We start from the raw sequence: 24,395 nt of genomic DNA, 5'->3' as shown, positions 1-24,395 counted from the left end.
TTTATCCTTTCTGAGACTCCCTGTATTTCCTGGTCTTGGGTGGCTATTTCCTTTCCCATGTTAGGGAAGTTTTTGACTATAATCTCTTCAAATATTTTCTCTCTCTCTCTCTCTTCTCCTTCTGGGACCCCTATAATGCGAATGTTGGTGTGTTTAATGTTGTTCCAGAGGTCTCTTAGGCTGTCTTCATTTCTTTTCCTTCTTTTTTCTTTCTTCTGTTCCACGGCAGTGAATTCCACCATTCTGTCTTCCAGGTCACTTATCCATTTTTCTGCCTCAGTTATTCTGCTATTAATTCCTTCTAGTGTATTTTTCATTTCAGTTATTGTATTGTTCACCTCTATTTGTTTGTTCTTTAATTCTTCTAGGTGTTTGTTCTTTAATTCTTCTAGGTCTTTTTAAAACATTTCTTGCATCTTCTTGATCTTTGCCTCCATTCTTTTTCCAAGGTCCTGGATCATCTTCACTATCATTATTCTGAATTCTTTTTCTGGAAGGTTGCCTATTTCCACTTCATTTAGCTGTTTTTCTGGGGTTTTGTCTTGTTCCTTCATCTGGTACATTGTCCTCTGCCTTTTCATTTTGTATATCTTACTGTGAATGTGGTTTTCCTTTCACAGGCTGCAGAATTGTAGTTCTTCTTGCTTCTGCTGTCTGCCCTCATGTGGATGAGGCTATCTAAGAGGCTTGTGCAAGCTTCCTGATGGGAGGGACTGGTGGTGGGTAGAGCTGGCTGTTGCTCTGGTGGGCAGAGCTCTGTAAAACTTTAATCTACTTGTCTGCTGATGGGTGGGGTTGGGTTCCCTCCCTGTTGGCTGTTTGGCCTGAGGCGACCCAGTACTGGAGCCTACCCAGCTCTTTGGTGGGGCTAATGGCAGACTCTGGGAGGGTTCACACCAAGGAATACTTCCCAGAACTTCTGCTGCCAGTGTCCTTGTCCCCATGGTGAGCCACAGCCACCCCCTGCCTCTACAGGAGACCCTCCAACACTAGCAGGTAGGTCTGGTTCTGTCTCCTATGGGGGTCACTGCTCCTTCCCCTGGGTCCCAATGCACACACTACTTTGTATGTGCCCTCCAAGAGTGGAGTCTCTGTTTCCCCCAGTCCTGTTGAAGTTCTGCAATCAAATCCTGCTAGCCTTCAAACTCTGATTCTCTAGGAATTCCTCCTCCCGTTGCCGGACCTCCAGGTTGGGAAGCCTGACATGGGGCTCAGAACCTTCACTCCTGTGGGTGGACTTCTGTGGTATAAGTGTTCTCCAGTTTGTGAGTCACCCACCCAGCAGTTATGGGATTTGATTTTATTGTGATTGCGCCCTTCCTACCATCTAATTGTGGCTTCTCCTGGGTATCTTTTTTGGTGAGTTCCAGTGTCTTCCTGTCGATGATTGTTCAGCGGTTAGTTGTCATTATGTACTCTTTTGTCTGTCTTCTTTCCTTCAACATTATGTTTATAAGATCCATCCATCTCATTGTGTGTAGCAATAATTCTATCATTCTAGTTGCTGTGTGGTATTCCATAGTATGAATAGACTACAGTTTGTTTATCTATTCTTTTGTTAATGGAAATTTGAGTTGTTTCCAGTATTGGGCTATTGGGCTAAAGCTACTATGAACATTCACACACAGGTCTTTCTATAGACCAATTATTTTCTTCCAGGTAGTTTTTCCTCTGCCCTGCTTCCCCTCATTGAAGCATCTACTCCATTATGTGCTTGGGGGTGTATTTCAATAATTCTAAAGCAGAGAAAGGGAGTTTTCTTGCCTTAATTTTAAAAGTGTGTGCCCTTACAAAGTAGCATGGTGAAACATCTGAGGTCTGGAGGAGACAGGACTTCGTCTGCACAGACCCTGGAAGATTTGCTCGGATAGGAGTGGTCAGGAGAGATGCAGGGAGAAGGAGACACGCAGGGGTCAGTGGACCCCAGAGGAGGCAGACAGGATTCGATGGGGCCATGGGGCCAGAAATGAGAAAAATGTGAGCAAAGGGCTATGGAACTGGTCGAGTCTTGGTTACAAACAGAAAGCTCAGTTAAATTAAGGAGTAGAGGAATTTATTGACTGATCAAATCAAGAGAAAAGCATGGAACCATGATCAGAAAATGGGAAGAAGCTAAAGGAATTTAGGAGGCTGGACTGCTAGCCAAGGTCATGTCAAAGGAGTGGCCTGGTTGGGATGAGATGTGGATCCCGAATGCATGAGCTGACACGTTAGAGCTTGAGTGCATGAGCTGACACCCTAGACCTTGAGTGCATGAGCTGACACCCTAGACCTTGAGTGCATGAGCTGACTCCACCACTGCTGCCACCCTGGAGACTGGAAGGCACAAGCTGACGCCTTTGTCATCTGTGTGGCCCCTGGATGCAGATGCTGAGGCCACGGCCATCTCCAGGCCCTGAATACTGAGGCTGGACCACCACTGCCAGGTTGCATCTTACAGCCACCCTGGGACCTGGGTGCTGGGCCTGGCCCCCACCACTGCCACCCTGGAGGCTAGAGCTTTCTCATCTGGAATTGCCACTGGCACTGCAATAACACTGAACACCCCCACCCTGGCTGCCGGAATGGCATCTAAATAATTCCTGCCTCCTTGAGTCACTGGCTCCAGACTCAAGGACTGGTTTTTCTGAGGTCATGCCCACACACCCCTCACTGGGGAGGGGGAGAGTATCTGGTCTTTTATCATCTCTCTAGTGGGAGACAAGTGCTGTCACAATGGGGATTTCCAGACAGAACAAGGGGCGCAGATACTGGTCAGAGCAAAGCACCCCAACATTCAGCACAGTCTCCCCAAGGGCCTCCTTCAAGCGCCGGGAGCCACGTGTTGCGACCACACACACCCTACTCCATCCAACAGGCACCGTCTGTGACCTGCAGCAGGGCTTTTGTCAGCTGTCCTTGGACGTCCAGTGAGGACTCTTCCTCAACAGCAGCCAGCTGGTCACCAAGTCCTGGCTAATTGGGACCAATGTCTGCTTGTGCTGGAGCCTTAGCTTGGTGCCCACCCACTGAGGCCACCCCCATGGACCCCTTTCCACCTGGGAGTCAAGAGAAGGCAGTGAGGCCCGGAGTCCTAATGGGGCGCTGGTTATGGGAGGAAAGAGCTCTATCACATGAACTGCGGAGGTTTCCCCAAACAGACTAGCTAGCTGTTTATTGTAGGAACTACAGAACATACAATGGGCCGCAATCCATGGATAGTTCTCCTCCTTCTGCACTCTGCTCCATATACCTCAGCCATCATATTATTACTCTTCACTTCAAGATAGTGCAGTCTGTATCTGCATCATTTGAGGGCAGGCAATATACACGGGACCACTCTGACCTCCCCTGCAGAACTAGAGAGGGATGTTCCCCAAATGATCCTCGGGTGTGATCATTCACTAGAAGGACTCACAGAACTCACAGAAAGCTGTTATACTCATGGTTATGGTCTATTTCAGGCAAAGGGTTAAATTCAGCCAAGGGAAGAAGAAGGTCCAGGGTCCAGGAAAGTTCTGAACATGGAGCTGCCAGTTGCCCCCTCCCTATGGAGTCATGGACAGCCTCCCTTTCCTGGTACTGACATGTGACAGCATGCACGGAGTGCTACCACCCTGGGAAGCTTGCCTGGGCCGTGGAGTCCAGGGTCTTTACTGGGGTCCACAGTCTGCTCCCCATGTGGCTGAGCTCACTCTCAAGCACCTCGCCTCAGGAGGCTGAATTGCTACCACATGACCCAAAGCCCCTCACAATCACATTATTAGACTTTCTGGTGTGGCCAGTCCCGCCCTAAATGAAGACCCTCCTTTCAGGCATGACATTCCAAGTGTTGAGAGGTTACCTCCTAGAAGCAGAGGACAAAAGCCAGATCTCTCTTAGGGCAGGGTTAAATTCTTTACTACACAGTATCTCTAAATAAATGCAAGTTTAAAAAAATAACCACTACACAATTATCACACCTCAAAAATGTACAATAATTCCTTAATGTTATCACATAGCTAGTCATTGATCAAATTTCCACTTATTTTATGTATGATAAATTTTTAACAGTTTTTTGTTTGTTTGTTTGTTTGAATTAGGATCCAAGTAAGGGCTACATGCTGGTTGACAAGTATTTAAAGTCTCTTATTTTATAGGTACCCAATCCATACTTTTTCCTTGCAATTTATTTGTTGAAGAAACTAATCGTTTATTCTGTAGAACTGACCACAGTCTGGATTTCACTAACTGTGTGTGTTAACATGTTCCTCTGTCCCCTGTATTTCTTGTAAATTGGCTTCTGGCTCCAGAGGCTCAACAGATTCCTGTACTTCATACATGGTGGTGTGCTCTCCCTTGGGGGCCCCTGTTATCTGGCACCTCTGTTTTTGTGATGCTGGTAGCCATCAATGGTCATTGCTTACATCCAAGCAAGCACACTCACCAAGATGGGCACTCTTTCACACCCAGAGACAACAAGATCTAGTCTCATACAAAGAAAGGACCACCTCCCTCCTTACCAATATTCCCAGAGTCACTGGGCTAAGGATCGTTTGGCCCCCCTGGCTTATATTGTACACAAGTCCGATGGACAGCCACAGTGGTCCTCTCTTATCCACGTCGGATCTGCAGTCCCAACCTCGGTGAGCTTCTTTTCACCTGGCAGAAAGAGAAACGTTCTGCCTATAGCATCATACTGCTGTTTTACACCTGCAAAATCTAAGACCGAGAGAGGTTTAATGACATGTCCAAGGTCACACAGCTGATAAATAGCAAAGCCAGAATTTAAACTCAGGTCTGTCTCTTCCCAAAGTCCACACTCTTCCCCTGTCCCCTTGCATCTTAGGTAATAAGCTATGGGCACCTGTAATTAAGAAGGAAAAAGGGATGCAAGTCCAGTCTTTGACTTAGTTTTTTTTTTTTTATTATAATTAAAATAAAAGGTAGGCTCAGGGCACAAGTGGCCTTTGTGAAATAAAATACAGATGAATGAACCTGGAGCTGCAGGGGGATGTTTCTCAAGGTGAATGAGCAACGTGAGGGCACCCATGCAGAGCAGTGACTCATGAGTGCCTACAGGCACAGGAAGTGGTTAGGAGAAAAAGGCAGGGAAATTATTCAGCTCTACTCTTGTGAAAAATATCTTCCTAAAATGTGTAGCCTGGGAAAATGGAACATGGATCAAACAGAGAAAGCTGGAAGTTCAGAATCACTGCGGGGTGGCAATCCTTTTCTGTGCCACCAAGTACAAAACAGAACAAAACAAAAAGGTGCAGGTGATCATCCGACTGATTTAACTGCATTCACAGAATGCTAATTTTTCAAAACTTTGGAAGCTCTGGGCTTTAGAAACACCTGGAAATTGTACTTAAACTTTGAAATATACTTTTCTGCAGGCTCTTGGTTACTGGTCCCCCAATATGGGGATTATTCATCATGCTGGGAACACTGACGCCCTGCCTACCACCAGGCTTTGTGCCAATGTGCTGAGGGTGGGCAAAGCAGGAGGTCCCTGAGGAGGTGTGAGCAGGTGAAGACAGCCCAGCAGGTGGATGGCAGACGACCTGGATCAGCTGCACACTCACAGCTCCCTGCACGGGTGAGGGGTCGCTGAATATGTTGGAGGTAAGTGTGAGTTTGTGGGGCATGCTAAGAAATGTTATATTTATCAGAACAGAAACATTGAGGGAAATAAATCATTCTTTCCATAGTAAAATAATCAGGATCTTTGGTTCAAGCTTCAGTGTCATTGATATGCTTGTGGGAGAGTAATGTTTTGAAAGTAAGAAAAACCAGTAAGATTTTTATTTCTATTCCTTGTATATTACACAGCAACAATTTTGTAAAAATAGCCAAGTGAGGAGGAGGTGGAGACCCCCCTTGGGAAGGAGGCTTTGACATCCCAGCTGATGGGAAGTAGAAATGAGAGCCCCCAGGGAATTGTGGGAAGGAGAAGGGATGGTGATGGGGAAGATGGTGAGATGCATGTCCTGACTCCTCCCCCTTAGATTGGGGGAGACTTAGAAGCAGAGAACATTGGCCATGTTTCCCACGTGGAGTGAGAGCTCCTCTGATCAGGCCAAGAGGGAGAAGAGAATTCGAGTTAGCGCTTCCCTGAGCCCTTGATACCCCGGCGCCACGTAAGGATCCAGGCAGACCCCTGGGCTCCGAGGGTGGGGAATAGCGGTAAAGCCTTGGGAAATTGACAGAGGGGTTGCTGTGTTGGGGCAAAGTGACTCGTAGCCAAGAGCTGCAGGGAAAGTCACCCAGGCTGGGGACTGAATGTGAGTCCCAAACAGATTTTAGCACCAGAGAGGGCTGGGTTGGGAGGCTAAGTCAAGAGAGGAGATCCCAGGCTCTGACGGGGCCCAGAGCTGGACCACGCACCCACCAGCCACAATTCCAGCCTCCACTGCAAACAGTGGACTAGGGGCCTCTCCAAGGAGGCAGAGGAGCCACAGCTGGACCTGGACCTGTGCATGTGGGCCTGAGCTCCCTCCCCCCATCAGCAAGAAGCCCCCTCCTCAAACACCACATAACACCTGAGAAGGAACAGAGATTTAGAAGGCTAGCCATTAATTCAAAACACGCCGAGTTAAGGGGATTCTTCAGTATTTTGGTTCAAGTTAGAATTGACCAGCTTAGACCTGGTAGGATGAGTGTCCGGATCCTGTGGACGAGCTGCCTTCTTTGAATGTGAATTTGTAGTCTTGTTACATGGGAAAGCAGGGGTGAGATACAAGTGTCCTGACCTCGGCTCTCTAGGTTGAATTCTTGGATAGGTTGAGGGCAAAACTGAAAGCTGAGGGCATTTGACTCATGTCCCTTTAGAAACGTGGAAGGAGGTTGCTTCACAGGGCCCTCTGGACCCACACAGCGAAAATTCAGAGGCTTTGATTAGACAGCGAGCTTGAGTTTAGCTTCCAGGCTCTCCTTGTCTTCCCTGCAGCAAGGAAGTGATGCGTTAAGTTCTACACTGCATGGAGGGGTGTGGAAAGGAGTCAATGGTGCTGCAGCCAGCTTACCATGGGGGACATGGTGACTGGAGTAAAATAACTGATTGGTCTCCTTAGCTGAGGACCAGTCTCACGAGGGGCATCTGTCACTCCGTCCACATCCCATTGGCCAGAACTAGTCATACGACCAGACCCAGATGCAAGGGAGGCTGGGACATGCAGTCTTCTGTGTGCCCTGGAGGTAAAAGAAATGTTTAGTGAACACAGCACTGTTTTGGCTGCAGGACAGACCACAGGTGCACACGCCGTGCCAGCAAGAGCTGAGACGGCCAAGGTTAAGTATGGAAGTTTGCTGAACCCTGACAGATTCACAACTGGAGACCTCAGAAGGGATACTACCAGGGACACTGTCACCCCCTCAGCATGGGGACTCCATGAACAACTGCACAAGGACTCCCCCCACCGCAGTGTTCCCAAGAGAAGATATGCACTTCCTCATTCCCAGGTGCCATCTCAGGGAATAGAAGGAGGAGAGGCAGAATTTGAAAGACCCGAGCATTTACCTGAAAGAGACTATTATAAACTGAAGGAGACGGCTAAAGGCCAAAGAGAGAATTATTGTTCATTGTCAAGGTTGGTTCCCGGTTACCCTGAGGGGTGCGGGCAGGGAGGCTCCCTAGGGAGATTCATTCTCTTATTGTTAATAAGGAAGCCACACTTTCTTTCCCCACCTGAGTATGGAGCGTGTTCATGTGTGGCCTTGCACAATGTTTTATTTAGCTGAGCTCAAAATCCACACCAAGGAATGAGTTTCGCGTGTCCTCTTTTTTTTTTTTAAAGATTTTTTTTGATGTGGACCATTTTTAAAGTCTTTATTGAATTTGTTACAATATTGCTTCTGTTTTATGTTTTGGCTCTTTGGCCGCGAGGCATGGGGGATCTTAGCTCCGCGACCAGGGATCGAACCCGCACCGCCCTCATTGAAAGGCGAAGTCCCAACCACTGGACCGCCAGGGAAGTCCCCTTGCCTGGCCTAAGGTATGTGCCCACTGGGTTGCTCTCCTTTAAGACTCTTCCTGGAACTCTGATGTGGGACTTCTGGGGACAGGACCCCCCCTTGACCTGAGCTTTACCAAGAATCACAGCTTGAGGTCTGGAAGCAGGAGGGTGGGCAAGATGTCTTCTAGTTTAATTGGTCTATGGTAGGTAGCACAGTGTGCCTATCAAAAAATGTGACCGTCAATATTAGTTTAGCTACTGCAAGCTGAAAAGTCAGCTTCCCAGTAACAAAGAGGTAGTGTTTATGGCCAGAGTGAGGCATTAGGGACTTGTGGTGACTGTGGCAAAAAGACCCCATGTCCTGTCCAGCAATATTCAGATTCATTTAAAAAAAAGCGCAAACCACTAAGGGGTAACTAATGGATGTTCCCCCCACCTTACTCTCATCAGCTGCCAGCCCTAAGGGGCCCGTTCACCTTCCCTTGATGGGGACGCCCTCTTACCTGCTCAGCACATGGGCACCAGCAACCACATGGCCCAGAGGGGGATGACGTTTGTCTTCTCATCCCAGCGTAAGTCCTGTCTTCCCAGGTGATGTGCTCCATCCAGTATAGACCTCTTTCCAGTGGTTTAGAGTGTGAACAACCTGCAGAGAAACATTTGCAGGAGTGTGAGTTTGCTGCGTGCCTCTCATGACATCATTGTTACAGAACACGGCAGGCCAGCATCCAGACACACTGTTATCCAGGCTTTGGGATACCAGGGGATGGATGGACCCCCTGAAACATGTTGGGTTCTCCTAGCCCAGTTCAGTTAGTCGTCAGTGTTCATCTAGTATGAAGTAAAAACAGTTTTCCTTGCTCACATTAACTCCTCCTGGCCTATTCATAGAAAATGACACCTATCTTCAGAAGCACAGCAATGATATGGGCAGTTAAGATCCATACTGGGAACATGTTCGTTTCTCCCAATTAAGTAACAAATCCTACAAGCACAGCTCTGCTAGAACACAACAACTTCACGTTCCCCCAAAGAATACTTAACCTCTCACTCCCAACAGCAGCATCAGGTTAACAGTGAACCGCACCCCCCCCCCCAGAACACTGCATGGGCACTTGATTTATTCAAGCCCAATTTAAAGGGCCACGTGTTGAGTTCCTCTTGAGAGTTCCTCCTGAGTATCACATTCTAATACTTCTAGGTCAGAGAGTGACAGAGACTTTTAAATCAGTTTTTTTTAGGATTATGGGGAGAATAAAAGTGTTTTTTTCAAGGCTGGCTACAGTTTGAGCCACTTAGCTTAGGATAAAGGCAGAATTTCTTGTAAGGGAGAACCATTCTGTAATTTAGTTAAATAATTATAATGGGTATATATATGGGGTTAAATAAGGCCCCCCCAATTCATGTCTACCTGGAACCTCAGAATGTGACCTTAATTGGAAATAGGGTTTTACAGATGTAACTAGCTAAGATGAGGTCCTACTGGATTAGGGTGCGTCCTAATCCAATGACTGGAGTCTTTATAAGAAAAGAAAACAGAGACACACAGGGAAAATGCCATGTGACAATGGGGCAGGGATGTGTCTACAAACTAAAGAATGCCAAGAATTGCTGGTAACCCAGAAGCTGGAACGGGCAAGGAGGGGTCCTCCCCTAGAACTGGGAGGGAGTATAGCCCTGCCCACACCTGAGTTCAGACTTCTACCCTCCAGAGCTGTGAGAGAACATATTTTTGTTGTTTTAAGCCACCCAGTTCATGATAATTATTTTCAGCAACCCTAGGAAACTAATACTGTGTATTTGATTTTGAAAGGTGATGTCCCTTTGAGAATAGTTGAAAGTTTAAAAGAAGTTTGAAAGGTTTTTTTTTTAAGTTTTTTTTTAAGTTTAAAGTTAAAAAAAAATTAGAGCTCTGTATAATAAAGAATAGAAATTTTGAAGCTTTCGTTGGCAGGTGCTTCGATGAGGAAGGTGGGACAGAATTCAGGCATAGAATGTGGCAGGAAAGGTGACCACAGGAAGATCAATACCAGGAGAAAATCTTAAGGTTCACTTTGTCCTGGAACACCCCATGACATTAGGACACCATTACAAGAGTTTTGAAAATTATGGTATCTTTTACCAATGATCAGAAACAAGTATATGCTATAGAAAAGACACCAGCAAACCGGAGCTGGTAACTCTCAGTATTTGGGGAACATGCACTATAATGATGTCTGTGGGGAAAACGTCTGGCCAGACCACTTCCTGTTTGGCTGAGTATGTTCTCTGTGGGAGAGAAGCAGCTATACAGGTGCCCTGGAAATACAAGGCATGACTTTCTCATCCCTCTTTCTGTGCACTTCTCAGATGTTCTTCCAGAATCTGTGCCCCAACTCCAAACAGATCCCCTTGGACCCTGTGGTAGGCAGAGCAATGGCTCCCCAAAGACGTCCTAGTGCCTGGAAACTGTGGATATTGCCTTCAAAGGCAGAAGGAGTTTTGTAGATGTGATTAGGGTTGAGGACCTTGACATGGGGGGGGTAGTTTCCTGGATCACCCAGGTGGGTCCAATCTAGTCACATGAGCCCTTCAAAGCAGGGCACCTTTCCAGCTGTGGTCAGAGAGATGTGACATTGCTGGCTTTGAGGCTGGGGGAGGAGAGCCATGAGCCAAGGAATGGAAGAGCCTCCAGAATCCAGAAAAAGAAAAAAAAAGCATTCTCCTTATATTAGCCTGCTCAGGCTGCCCTAACAAAATAGCCTGGTGGCTTAAACAACAGAAATTTATTTCTCACAGTTGTGGAAGCTGGAAGTCAAGACCAAGTCCTCTTCCCGGCTTGTAGGGGGTGCCTTTTCTTGGTACATGCACACAGTGTGAGAGATCTCTCTCTCTCCCTCTTCTTATAAGGCCACTAATCCTATTGGATTAGGACCCCACCCCTATGACCTCATTTAACCTTAATTACCTCCTAGAAGCTCTAGCTCCAAGTATAGTCACATCGGAGGTTAGGGCTTCAACATATAAATTTGGGGTGAACATAATTCAGCTCTCCCCTTACCCTCCCCTTAGAGTCTCCAGAAAGGAATGCAGTGCTACTGACGCCTAGATTTTAGCCCAGTGAGATCCATGTTAGGTTTCTGACCCACAGAACTGTAAGATAGTAAAACTGTGTTGTTTAGCCATTAAGTTTGTGGTCATTTGTTATAGCAACAGAGAACCAGTACAGACCCCCTATCCCTCTCTTTGGCATCCTTCCATCTTTCATGGACTAGGTTTGCGATGCAGACTAAATGGCTACGTGCCCAGCAGTATGCTACACACAGCATCTCTTGTCCTTCAGCACCTACAGGGCCCTATGAGCGTACCTACAGACAAGTACTGTGGGCCCCTAGAGGGTAGAGATTGTGTTGGTCATGCCTCTGGTGGCCTAGTCCAGTGCATAAAACATAGTAGATGTTCAATAGGGATTTGTCAAATTAAAAAAAAAAAAAAAGGAAGGACATTGATGTTTAGAAAGGTTACATAACTTTCTCAGGATCATGGGATCTGATCTGTCCTTCCAAATGAAAGTCATACATTTCCCATCACAAGGTGTAAACCCCCAAATTATAGTCCTTGAATACAAAAGCCAGAGAACATATATTTATTCAATTCCCCCTGTCACAGGTTCTTTTTATGCATTTTTTTCATTTGGGTCTTAGGAGGCAGACATTAATTGTATTCATTGGATGGGTGAGAAAATCAAAACTCAGAGAGGTTAAGAAATGTTCTCCAAGTTTTAAGAGTCGTAGTTGTGGCAGAAACGATTTCAAAACCCAAGTCTGTTAGGTTTTTGCCCAGTCAATGTTTTTCCCACTGCCTCGCACTGTGCATGTAGTATTTATTTTCATTTGCACATGTTCATGAGTTGCCCTATGAAAGCAGAATCTTTGAATGTTCTCTTTGAATGTTCTAACTGTTCACCGTGACCGTGATCTTTCGAAGGCAGGAAGCATGTCTACTCCTTTCCTTTTATTCCGAGTGGCAGCTCATTTCAAGTGGCACATCACATACACACCCGGCAGCAGACTTCCTGAGTTTAACACAGATCTCAGAGGTATGCTTATACTAATTAGAGCTGCTTCAAAACTTTAGAACAGCTGGAAGTATTTTGTTCTAAAGAGCCACTCAGTCAAGACATCTTTTGGATGCTTGTCATACAAGACACACCATATGGAGGATAGAACCAAATCCACCTGGAGGCAGTACGCCCTGGTTGTTGATGCGTGGGTTCTAAAGTCGGACACGTCTGGCTTTCGATCCCTGGACCACATCACTCACTAGCTGTGGGACTTTGGCAAGTTATCCCACCCCTCTGAACCTCGGTTCCCCATCTCTAACACTAGTTCTTATTTCCCAGGTTTTGTTTGGTTTCACTTTATTTTGATTGGTTTTTGTTTTTTTGGGGGGTAAAGATTAAGAGAAATAAATGAGATGCTATTAGCATGGATCCTGGGACATAGAAAACACTTATTAAATGTTAGCTATTAGTAGTAGTAGTACAAAATGTAATATATGTAAAGTACTTATTAATATGATGTCTGGCATATACTGAGCACTGAAAACTATTATATGATATTATTAATAAGATGTGGTCACTGCCATTATGAAACATCAATCCAGATAAGATATAAGACTGACATGCAGAGATTTTAAAAGCCTCAGAGTGAGACTTCCACTTTCTGGTCTAGCATGTAAGGAGCTTGGCAGTCATCACTCCTGTCTTCACATCAAGGAAAAAGCTGAACTAGCTGAAAATCAACAACTCTTCTTAGATCCAGGTCACAGGGCAAACCACTCTCCCCAAAAACTGAAGGGACTGCCAGACACAGAGAATCACAACTTACTGGGCAGAATCCCAGGAGCAGAAAACTCCACAGGAACCAGTACTGAAGTAGGAAAACCGGAACTGTAATTGACAAATTTCTGTGGGGCTCAGTGTGGGCAGGTCTGAGAGTTAAAAACTCTGGGTCTTTGGCAGGGGTCCTCAGACTTGAGTGAGTTTTGCTTCCAGGAGCCCTACCAGATTCTCACTATGAAGATCAGAGAAAAATACCCTCATGCTTTTGGTGTGGGCGAAGAACAAAATACACATTCTTCTCAAGCTCACATGGAACATTCACCAAAGTAGACCACATTCTGGGACATAAACACACCTCAACAAATCTAAAAGAATAAAAATCATACAAAGTATGCTTTCAGACCATAATGAAATTAAACTGGAATTCAGTAACAGACATAGCTGGAACAGAATACTTGGAAAACCCAAAGAACTTGGAGGTTAAACACCATACTTCTAAATAACTCATTAGTCAAAGAAGAAATCTCAAGAGAAATTTTAAAATATTTTGAAATAAATGAAAAAGAGATTGTAACTTATCAAAACTTATGGGGTGTAGTGAAAGCAGTGCTTACAGGGAAATTTAAAGCATTGAATTCTTGTATTAGAAAAGAAGAATCCAAAATCTCTAATTTAATCTTTTACCTTAGGAAACTAGAAAAGAAGACCAAATTAAATCCAAAATAAACAAAAGAAAAGAAATAATAAAAATTAGAAGAGAAATCAATGAAGTTGAAAATAGGAATTCAACAGAGGAAGTCAACAAAACCCAACATTGGTTCTTTGCAAAGATCCATGAAACTGATAAACCTTTAGCTGGGTTTACTAAGAAAAAAAAATTAAAATTACTAATATCAGAAATGAAAGAGGAGCTATCACTAATCCTATGGAAATTAAAAAGATAATAAAGGAATATTATGAATAACTCTATACTGGCACATTTGATAACCTAGATGAAATAGACCAATTTCTTGAGTTTATTTCATGAGTCTAAAAATAAATCAACCACATCTATCATATCTACCAATCTACCACAACTCACACAAAGAACAAGAGATAATCTGAAAAGGCCTGCTAAAGAAATTGAATCAATAGTTAATAATATTCCAAAACAGAAAATACCAGGCCCATATGGGTTTGCTGGTGAATTCTACCAAATAATTAAGGAAAAAATTGCACCAATTTCCTACAATTTCTTAAAGGAAATAGAAGCAGAGTGCATACTTTCTAACTGACTCTATGAGGCTAGCATTACCCTAATACCAAAATCATACAAGACGTTACAAGAATGAAAAACTATAGACCAATATCTCTTGTGAACATAGATGGAAAAATCCTCAATAAAATATTAGCAAATTGAATCCAATACATAAGAAAGAATTGTACACCATGACCAGTGAGATTTATTCCAAATATGCAAGGCTGGTTCAGCATCTGAAAATTGATTAAATTAATTCACCACATTGACAAGCTAAAGAAAAAAATCTGATCATATTAAATGTAGAAAAAGCATTTGACATGGGTATATCCAGTACCCATGATAAAAATGCCTAGAAAACTAGGAATAGAGGAAAATTTCCTCAATTTGAAAAAGAATATCTATTTAAAAAAACAGCTAGGGAATTTCCTGGTGGTCCAGTGGTTAGGACTCCGAGCTTTCACTACTGAGCGCCCAGGTTCTATCCGTGGTTGGGGAACTAAGATCCCACAAGCCCCACAGTGTGCCTCCCACCAAAAAAAAAAAACAAAAACAAAAACCAACCAACCAACCAACCAACCAACAAACAAAAACAGCTAAAATCATACTTAATAGTGAAAAACTGGATATTTTCCTGCTAAGATCAGGAGCAAGTCAAGAATATCTACTCTTACCACTCCTATTCAAGATTGGACTGGAACTCCTAGCTCATTCAAGAAGACTAGAAAAGAAAATAAAAGTTATACAGATTGGGAAAGAAGAAATAAAACCATCTTTTTTTGCAGACAACATGATTGTCTATGTAGACAATTCCAATAATTCACTCCTGGACCTATAGGTAATTACAGCAATGTAGGAGGATACAAGGTTAATATACAAAATTTAATTGCCTTTCTATATACCAGCAATGAACAATTGGAATTTGAAATTAAAAGCACAGTACCATTTATATTAGCACCAAAAGAGGAAATATATAGTTGTAAATCTAACAAAATATGCATAAGATCTATGTGAGGAAACTCTGATGAAAGAAATCAAAGAGCTAAAAAAAATGGAGATATATTCCATGACAGATAAACATATGAAAAGATGTGTAACATCACCTATCACCAGGGAATTGCAAATTAAAACAACAGTGAGATACCACTGCACACCTATTAGAACAGCTAATTCATTCTGGTTCCTCCTGATCATTATTTTACTACATATCCTTTTGATTTGATAGACAAATCTATATTGGTGTTAATTATAAGTTAATTATAAGAAATAGAGTCTACATGGTTAATGAGTACCTTGCATATTTTTATAGGATCAATCGTAACCCCCTCCACCCCAATTCATATGTTGAAGTCCTAAGTCTCAGTACCTTAGGATGTGACCTTATTTGGAAGTAGGGTAGTTGCAGATGTAATTAGTTAAAGTAATATGAGGTCATTAGGTGTGCCCTAATCCAATATGACTAGTGTCCTTATAAGAAAGGGAAATCTGGACACAGAGACACACGCAGAATGCCACTTAAAGATGGAGGCTGAGATTGGGGTTATCCATCCACAAGGCCAGGAACACCAAAGATTGCCAGCAAACTACCCGAAGCCAGGCAAGAGGCACAGGACAGAGTCTTCCTCACAGTCATAAGAAGGAAGCAACCCTGCCAATACCTCGATTTCGAACTTCTAGCCTCCAGAACTGTGACACAATGCATCTCCGTTGTTTAAGCCACCCAGCATGTGGTGCTTAGGTACTGCAGCCCCAGCAAACTAATCCTGTGAGTCCATCAACATTGGCTCTTCCACAGGGATGGCTAACGGCGGTCCCCAGGATAGACTAGCACATGAATGCAGCTGGCTCTCAGTAGCCGCAGATGTGGAACCTGCAGAAACAGAGCGCTGACAGACAGTACGATGTCATTTTATGGAAGGGACTTGAGCATCTGTGGATTTTGGTATCCATGGGGCTGGGTGGGTCCTTTGGGTTACTTTTCAGGGGGTGGGCCTTTATCCAATATGACTGGAGTCCTTATAAGAAGAGGAAATTAGGACAAGGACATGCACAGAGGGAAGACCACGTAAAGACACAGGAAGGAGAAGATGGCCATCTGTAGGCCAAGGTAAAAAGATTAACTTCTGTTGTTTAAGTCACCCAGTCTGTGGTACTTTGTTCCAGTAGCCCTAGCAAATAAATACAGTGCAAATCAATCAGCAGCTCCGAGGCCTGGGTTTTGACTGGTCCTTGTCAATCGAGGCATTGGAATTCCTGTGAAAACAGTGGCTGGTTTACTTGTGAGAGCAATAGATTGTGTATTTAACCTTAATCTTCACCTATATTTACACCCTCATCATGGCTTCATCCTGAGCAGTGTGTACTTTCCTGCCCCTTGATTTTGGCCTTGGCCATGGGACTTGCTTTGACCGGCAGCATGTGGGCAGAATGGACACGGTGCCAGTTTCACACATAGACCATAAGAAGCTTTCTATGTTTCCATTTCTCCTCTTGCACCCCTGCCATTTCTATGACAATAACATGACTCAGCCTCAGGGCCTACGAGAGTGAGCGAGGTGGAGCAGAGCCTTCCTGGCTTAAAGTAGAGCCATTTGGTCAACCCAGCCTACATCAGCACACCCTCACCAACCTGCAGACGCAGGAGTGAGCCCAGATGACATTAGCAGATCTTCTTTCAGATGACTGCCAGCCACATGAGTAACACTCATTGTTAAATGGCACCAAGACGGGGTGGTTATTACACAGCATTTCATGGCAATAGCTAACGTATACAATGAACACGTGACCTGGGATTGTTCAATCAAGATGGAAACCGAAGATATGTTTTTCAGCATTGGGAAGAGTTGTTTTTTCTCAGAGGGAGCACATAGCGTGGAAATTTTTGACAGCCACCTTGTACCCAGCTTGCAGATGATACTGAGGAGCTAAACAGAAAAATGAAAGGAATCTGTGTTCTTATCAGCGTTGTTGAGCCACGAGATCAAATCAAACATAAGTCTTGAACTACCTCTAAAATACCCAGTTACACGAGCAAAGAAATTCCCTTGTTGTTTAAGCCCAAGTGGTTTAGATTTTCCATTACTTCAAAAATATAGACTCAGAACTTCTGGTTTCAGCTCCAACGTGTAAAGAGCTTGGAAGTGATCACTCCTGTTCTTACAACAGAAACATTCTTAGTAAACTGGAAATAAGCAGATTTTCTCAGACCCATCAAGGATTTGAAATCAGAGGGTAAACTACCACCCCCAAATTTGGAGAGATGGTGAGTGAACACAGAGACTCTGCTTACCTGGAGCAGAAGGTGCTGGAGACATAAATGGGTAGAAACACTTACAGGATGATTTTGATGAATTGCTGGAGGTGAGCATGGACTAGCTTGAGAGTGAGAAACTTCTGGAGTCTGAAGTCTTGGTGGGGGGCCCATGCTTTTGAGGACCTACTTTCGGAAACCCTACCAGGTTCTTATCATGAAGCCAAGAAAGATCCCCTCATGGCTATGACAGGAGGAAGGGAAAGCATTTTGAAATACGCCCAGAGAGTTCTCCAAAGCAAATGCTTACTCTTGAGGGGGAAAGATTTTACCAGAACCTAAGGGAAGGGAAAAAAAGCTAAGGAACCCTTGTGAAGGTCACAGCCCAGGGACATAGGCCTCTGAAAAGACTGAGATTTAATCAAATGATTACAGAATGCTTCCTCTCCCCAGCACCTTAGCACCACATCAATAGGGCTCCAGTATAACACTGGATTACAGCTGAAAGAGCTGCAAGGCACAGACTCTATTCAAGGAGCCGAAAGGCAACAGGAGAGATAAAAACAAAGATGCCAGACAAATTTGAAGCCTCTGACATCTACAGTTACAGCAAACATTAAACACAGCCCAACTCTTAGACAGATTAACACAGAACCTTACACTAAAGGCTTTTACCTCAGTTCTTATTACCCAATACATCATGTTCAACATTTAATAAAATATTACAAGGTATGCTAAAAGGCAAGAAAAAACACAGCCTGTAGGGAAAAAGGAAGCATTAGAACCAGATGCTTTTTAATTCCCTGGAATTAAAAATAACTATGATTAATATGTTACAGGCTGTAATGGAAAAACTAGACAACACTCAAGAACAGATGGATAATGTAAGCAGAGAGATGGAAACTATAACAAATAATCAAAAGGAAATCCTACAAATCAAAAGCACTGTAATAGAAATGAAGAAAGCATTTAATGGGCTCATCGGTATACTCAACACAGCCAAGGAAAGAATCAGAGAGGTTAAAAATGTGCCAGTAGAAAGTTCCCAAACTAAAATGAGAAAAAAGAACAATAACAACAAAAAAAAGGCAGAACAAAATATTCTAGAACTGTGGGGAAGTTCCAAAAGTTATAGCATATACACACTTGGAGTACCAAAAGGAGAAGAAAGACAAAGAATAAGATGAAGATGAAATATTTGAAGTAATAATGACAGACAGTTTTCCAAAATTAATGAGAGACACAAAACCACAGACCTAGGAAGCTCAGAGAACACCAAGATAAATACCCAAAAAATCTACACTTAGATAGACCATATTTAAATTACAGGAAACCAGTGATAAAGTCTTGAAAGAAGACACGGTGGGGGTGGAAGGGTCTTATCTATAGAGAAACAAGGATAGGAATTACAGAGGACTTCTCATCAGAAACCATGCAAGCAAGCAGACAGTGGCATGAAATATTTAAAGTGTTGAAAGAAAAAAATATAGAATTCTATATCAAGCAAAATTATCCTTCAAAAGTGAAGGAGAAATAAAGATTTTCTCAGTAAAGCAAAAACTGAGGGAATTCATTGCCAGTGAACCTGTCCAGACAGAAATGTTTAGAAAGTTCTTCATGAAGAAGAAAATTATACAAGTCAGAAACTTGGATCTACATTAAAAAAGGAAAAGCATCCGAGAAGGAATTTTTAAGAAGGTAAAATAAGAACTTTCATTTTTCTTGCTATTTTTTTCCACCTTCATCCATTCTGCAGACCCCCAACCCCCAGCCTCTAGTGATCACCAATCTGTTTTCTGTGTCTGTAAGTTGGATTTGTTTTAGAGTCCACATATAAGTGAAATAAAACAGTATTTGTCTTTCTTTATCTGACTTATTTCACTTCACATAATGTCCTCAAGGTCCACCTATGTTTTCTCAAATGGCAGGATTTCTTTCTCTTTTTATGGCTGCCTTTTCCTTCTTTTTTATCCACTCATCACTTAGTTTATTTCCATGTCTTGACTATTGTAAATAATACTGCATGAACATGGGAGTCCAAATATCTTTTCAAGAGACTGATTTTGTTTCCTTCAGATAAATACCCAGGAGTGCCAATACTAGATTATATGGTAGTTCTATTTTTATTTTTTTGAGGAACTGTCAGACAGTTTTCCATAGTGGCTGCATCAATTTACATTCTCACCAACAGTGCACAAGGGTACCCTTTCCTCCACACCCTTGCCAACACTTGTTGTTTCTTGTGGTTCCCCACCCCTCCACCTGCAACCCGTGGCTTGTAGGATCTTAGTTCCCGGACCAGGGATTGAACCTGGGCCCCAGCAGTGGAAGTTCCAAGTCTTAACCACTGGACCGCCAGGGAATTCCCACGTTTCTTGTGTTTTTGATGATAGCCATTCCATTGTGATTTTGATTTGCATTTCCCTGATGATTAGCAATGTTGAGCACCTTTTCAAATACTTGTTGGCATTTGTATGACTTCTTTGGGAAAATGTTTATTCAGTTCCTCTTCCCATTTTTAAATCAGATTATTAGGGTTTTTTTTTCCTATTGAGTTGTATGAGTTCTTTATATATTTTGTATATTAATGCCTTATCAGATATATGATTTGCAAACATTTTCTCCCACTCTGTAAGTTGCTTTTTCATTTTGTTGATGTTTTCTTTTGCCATGCAGAGGCTTTTTAGTTTTATGTAGTACCTATTTGTCTTATTCTTAATTGATCTTAAAGTATAACTGTTTAAATAATAGTAACAATGTATTGGGTGATTATAGTATATGGATACATGAAATGAAGGACAGCAATGCTATAAGGATGAGAGGGAGGAATTGGGAATATTCTGTTATAAAGTAGCAGCACTACATGTGAAGTGATGGTAGTGTTATTTGAAAGTGAACTTAGATTAATTGCAAATGTTTATTGCAAACTCTAGGGCAACCACTAAAATCTATTAAATAACATAATCTGTATGCTAAGAGAGGAGAGAAAATGGAATAGTATAAAATGCTTAATTAAAACCAGAGAAGGCAAGAAAGAGGGGAAGAAAGAAAAGAAACAAAAACAAATGTGATGAATAGAAAACAGTTATAAGCGTGGTAGATATTAATCTAACTATATCAGTATCAGTAAATGTGAATGTTCTAAATACCAAATCTAAAAGACAAAGATTGTCAGAGCAGATGAATAAAAAAGATTCAAATATACCTTGTCCACCAGAAATTCTCTTTAAATACAAAGGCTTATAAAAGTCGAAAATAAAGGGATAGAGAAAGATATATCACGTTAACATGAATCAAAAGAAAACTGGAGTTAACTACATTAATTTCAGATAAAACTGACTTCAGTTCAAGAAAAAAATGTCAGCTATAAATAAGGGCATTACAAAACAATAAAGGGGTAAATTTCCCAAGAAAGCATAACAATCCTGAGTGTGTATGCATCTAACATCAAAATATGTGAGGCAAAAATTAATAGAATTTCAAGGAGAAATAGAAAAATCCACTATTACAGTTGGTGACTTCAACACCACTCTTTCTGTAATTGATAGACAAAGCAAGTAGAAAATCAGTAAGGATGTAGTTGATCTGAACACCACCATCAGTCACCTTGACATTTATAGAATACTCTTTCCAATAACAGCAGAATACACAAACTTCTCAAGCCTACATGGCCCTTACACTAAGATTGACCATGTCCTATGTCATAAATCACACCTTAACACGTTTAAAAGAATATAAATCATACAAAGTATGTTCAGACCACAATGGAATTAAACTGGAAGTCAATAACAGAAAGATAGCCCCCAAATCCTAAACAGTTGGAAATTAAAAAAAAAAACAAAAACACTTCTGAATAACACACAGGTCAAAGAAGAAATCTCAAGAGAAATTTACAACTATTTTGAACTAAATGAAAAAGAAAATACAACTTGTCAAAAATACACATACCTCACTGTCACAGCCATCATGCTAGACTCCCAGAGAGCAGCCTGTGCTCTTCCAAAAATAAGGGTACTTCTTCACTAAAGCTGTCATCTAATCCCCATGTAAGGATCTGACTCAGTCACAGAAATGATACATTCCCTTCTGAGGTGGCTAGGGCACACAGACGGTCTTTGGTAGATCTGAGGGTCAGGCACACTGTGGTTGAAAACTTCAGAGAATAAGCTTTTGGAGAGCTTGTTCCATACAGAATGTTCAAATGCTGTCCTTTTTTTTTTTTTTTTTTTTTTAATAGACACCCTAACAAAGCTATAAATCTTTTCAGATCGTAAATTTAAAATATTCTAAAAGTGACTTTGCATCCCCCAAAGATCTGAGCCTCTAGTCTGCTAGTGCTTACTTAGGCATTTTGAGTTCATTTGGGTTTCACAGGAAATGCGGGCACAAAGTGTAAGGATGCATCAAAGTTTAGCTTTGACCTCAATACTAGGCTCTGATTTGCTTTTTGGCTTTTCCAGGTCTTAATCTTCGGAAGTCTAAATAGCCTAATTCATCTATTTCACCACTCTGTTTTGTAACCCTATCTTGTGTTTGATTGATGATCATGTGATTGTATAGAGACCACATATCTAATCAGAAACGACGCCACTTTTCCAATGCTGATTGGAATAAGACATGTCTTTTAGATTTATCTTTCATATTTGAATATTTATTTCCAGATATAGACAAGCATTTCAGATGTAGCTGTAGCTTAGAGCGAAAAGTCTCCAAATTTTGAAATTCTGTTAAAGTATAAATACTTTACTTATAAGAAGGAATAAATAAGAGAAATAAAATACTGCCTGCCTTATCAGTAAACTAAAGATGTCATCACTAGCCATTGCAGCCACCCTCCCACCACACCCCAGGGTGAGCCCTGAGGGAACTCAGGAAGGAAACAAAGAATAGCTGCCATCTAGCAGCCATCAGACTGCAGCCACTCTCCAAGGGTGCAGCTTGAGGAAACTCAGGATGTAAAAACATAGATAGCTGAGATGCATATTAAAGGAAAGATTTCGGTGAACCCAGACTCTTGCATCTTCCCGTATATAGAAAAGCGCTAAATTCCTTAACTTGAGATGTCTTGTTTTCTTTAATTAACAATCATCTTTTGATGTTCAGACTACCTGCCCTTTGTTGCAAAACTCCCATGTATCCTGGCTCCCCCACTCTCCTCCTCAAAGCAGTTTTCTCAGGGTTACTTGAGAAGTTGCCTCCTGGGCTTGAAGTCCTAAGAATGTCCGCTGAATAAAACATAACTCTCAAATTTTAGGTTGTAAATTTTTTTAGTCCACAAATGTATATTTATTGTTATAAGAGTAAAGTGTTGTAGTGATTAACGATCACTGAGAGTCATTAAACTTATGTATAAAAGTAATTAGTATTTTCAGATATTTTAACAAGAAAAGAGATTGGTAATTATTTGAATTTTTAAAAGAGAGGGTTTTAGCTAAATAACTGTAATATGGCCAACCTTTTTATCCTTTCTGAGCAAATGTTTATAAAAATTTGAATAATCATTGTATTAGTATGTTTGAGCTGCCATAACAGGATACTAAAGACTGGGTGACTTAAACAACAGGAATTTATTTTCTCATAGTTCTGGAGGCTGGAAGTCCAAGATCAAGGTGCCAGAGGGTTGGTTTCTGGTGAGAGCTCTCTTCCTGGCTTGTAGATGGCCGCTTCCTTGCTGTGTCCTCACATGGCCTTTCCTCTATACATGTGCTCCTGGTGTCTCTTCCTCTTTTTTTTTTTTTTTTTTTTGGGCGGCGCCATGTGGCATGTGGGATCTTAATTCTCCGACCCCGTGCCCCCTGCAGTGGAAACTCGGAGTTTTAACCACTGGACCACCAGGAAAGTACCTCTTCCTCTTCTTAATAAGGACCCTATTGGATTAGGGTCCCACTCTTATGACTTCATTTAACCTCAATTATTCCTTAAAGATCCTATCTCCATATGCAGCCATATTGGGGTTTAGAGCTTCAACATGTGTATTTGGAGGGACACAATTCAGCCAATAGTAATAATATAATGTAAGGGAAATAATAATAATAAAATGTTTGTTGTACCAGCATCCATAGCATTAAATAAAATTAACTTTATGAACTGTATTCATTTTTAATTACTTAATGCCATATAAGCTACAAGAAAAATTCTTATATGGGACTTCTTTATTTCTTATGATGACAGATTAAAAGCGGAACTTCAACTTTGCCACCTCAAGATTCACAGGGAAGAAAAAGATTCAAAAACTGTGATAAAACATCTTCAATCCAAATGTAATAAAAAAGAAAAGAAGAAATACTTTGAAGATTGTGAGACACATTGTTGTTACTTATAAAAATTCAAATCAACAGAATTCCAAGTGCCTTAAGAAGAAAATTCTTTAAATTGTTGAGTTAATAGGAGTTTAAGTTGTAAACAAAATATGTTAAGATAACTGTTTTAGATTGCAATCATTCTCAGTAGCTGTAGATGAAGCCATGGATCCGATGTGCAAAGTTCTTTCAAGAATATTATAAAAACCTTTTACTGAATTAAAAAATGCTATACTCAAAAAGATCAATAATTATTTAATGTGCCACTTCTATATCTTGCATCAGGCATTTGAAGTTGGGTGGGATCAGTCCTCTGAGTTTATTCTTCTCTTTTAATATTGTATTGGTTATTCTGGGTCTTTTGCCTCTCCATATAAATTTTGAAATCAGTTTTTCAATATCCAAAAAATAACCTGCTGAGATTTTTGATTGGAATTGTATTGAATCTATAGATGAAGTTGGGAAGAACTGACATTTTGACAATATTGAGCTTCCTATCCAAGAATACTGGAATATCTCTTTATTTATATAATTCTTTACTTTCACCAGAGTTGTGTGGTTTTCTCACATAGTTCTTATACATTTCTGTTAGATTCATATGTAAGTATTTAATTTTTTGAGTGCTATAAATGCTATTGTATTTTGAATTTCATATTCCACTTGTTCATTGCCGGTATATAGGAAAGTGATTGACTTTTGTATATTAACCTTGTATCCTGCAACCTTACTATAATCATTTTTTCCAGGAGATTTTTGTTGTCTATCCCTTCAGATTTTCTACAGAGACCATCATAACATCTGCCAAAAAAGACAGTTTTATTTCTTCCTTCCCAATATGTTTACCTTTTATTTCCTTTTCTCTTTTTTATTG

The 24,395-nt window shown here is 41.6% G+C and overlaps 2 long non-coding RNA genes across 2 annotated transcripts; both read left to right on the top strand.

Moving 5' to 3' along the window:
* Nucleotides 1–5,201: 5,201 nt before the first annotated feature.
* Nucleotides 5,202–7,494, top strand: LOC133104014 (uncharacterized). Its single transcript, XR_009703454.1, has 3 exons — nt 5,202–5,231; nt 5,358–5,586; nt 7,202–7,494. It is a non-coding gene; the product is annotated as an uncharacterized LOC133104014 (long non-coding RNA).
* A 299-nt stretch (nt 7,495–7,793) lies between these two features.
* On the top strand, nt 7,794–23,484 carry LOC133104013 (uncharacterized). The gene is made up of 3 exons (XR_009703452.1): nt 7,794–7,955; nt 8,367–8,488; nt 23,397–23,484. It is a non-coding gene; the product is annotated as an uncharacterized LOC133104013 (long non-coding RNA).
* Nucleotides 23,485–24,395: the final 911 nt, after the last annotated feature.

Source organism: Eubalaena glacialis, chromosome 13 (genome assembly GCF_028564815.1).
Source record: "Eubalaena glacialis isolate mEubGla1 chromosome 13, mEubGla1.1.hap2.+ XY, whole genome shotgun sequence".
In the NCBI taxonomy this organism is placed as follows: domain Eukaryota; kingdom Metazoa; phylum Chordata; class Mammalia; order Artiodactyla; family Balaenidae; genus Eubalaena; species Eubalaena glacialis.
Note: the sequence above shows the minus strand (reverse complement) of the source record. Positions and strands in the feature narration are given on the sequence as shown.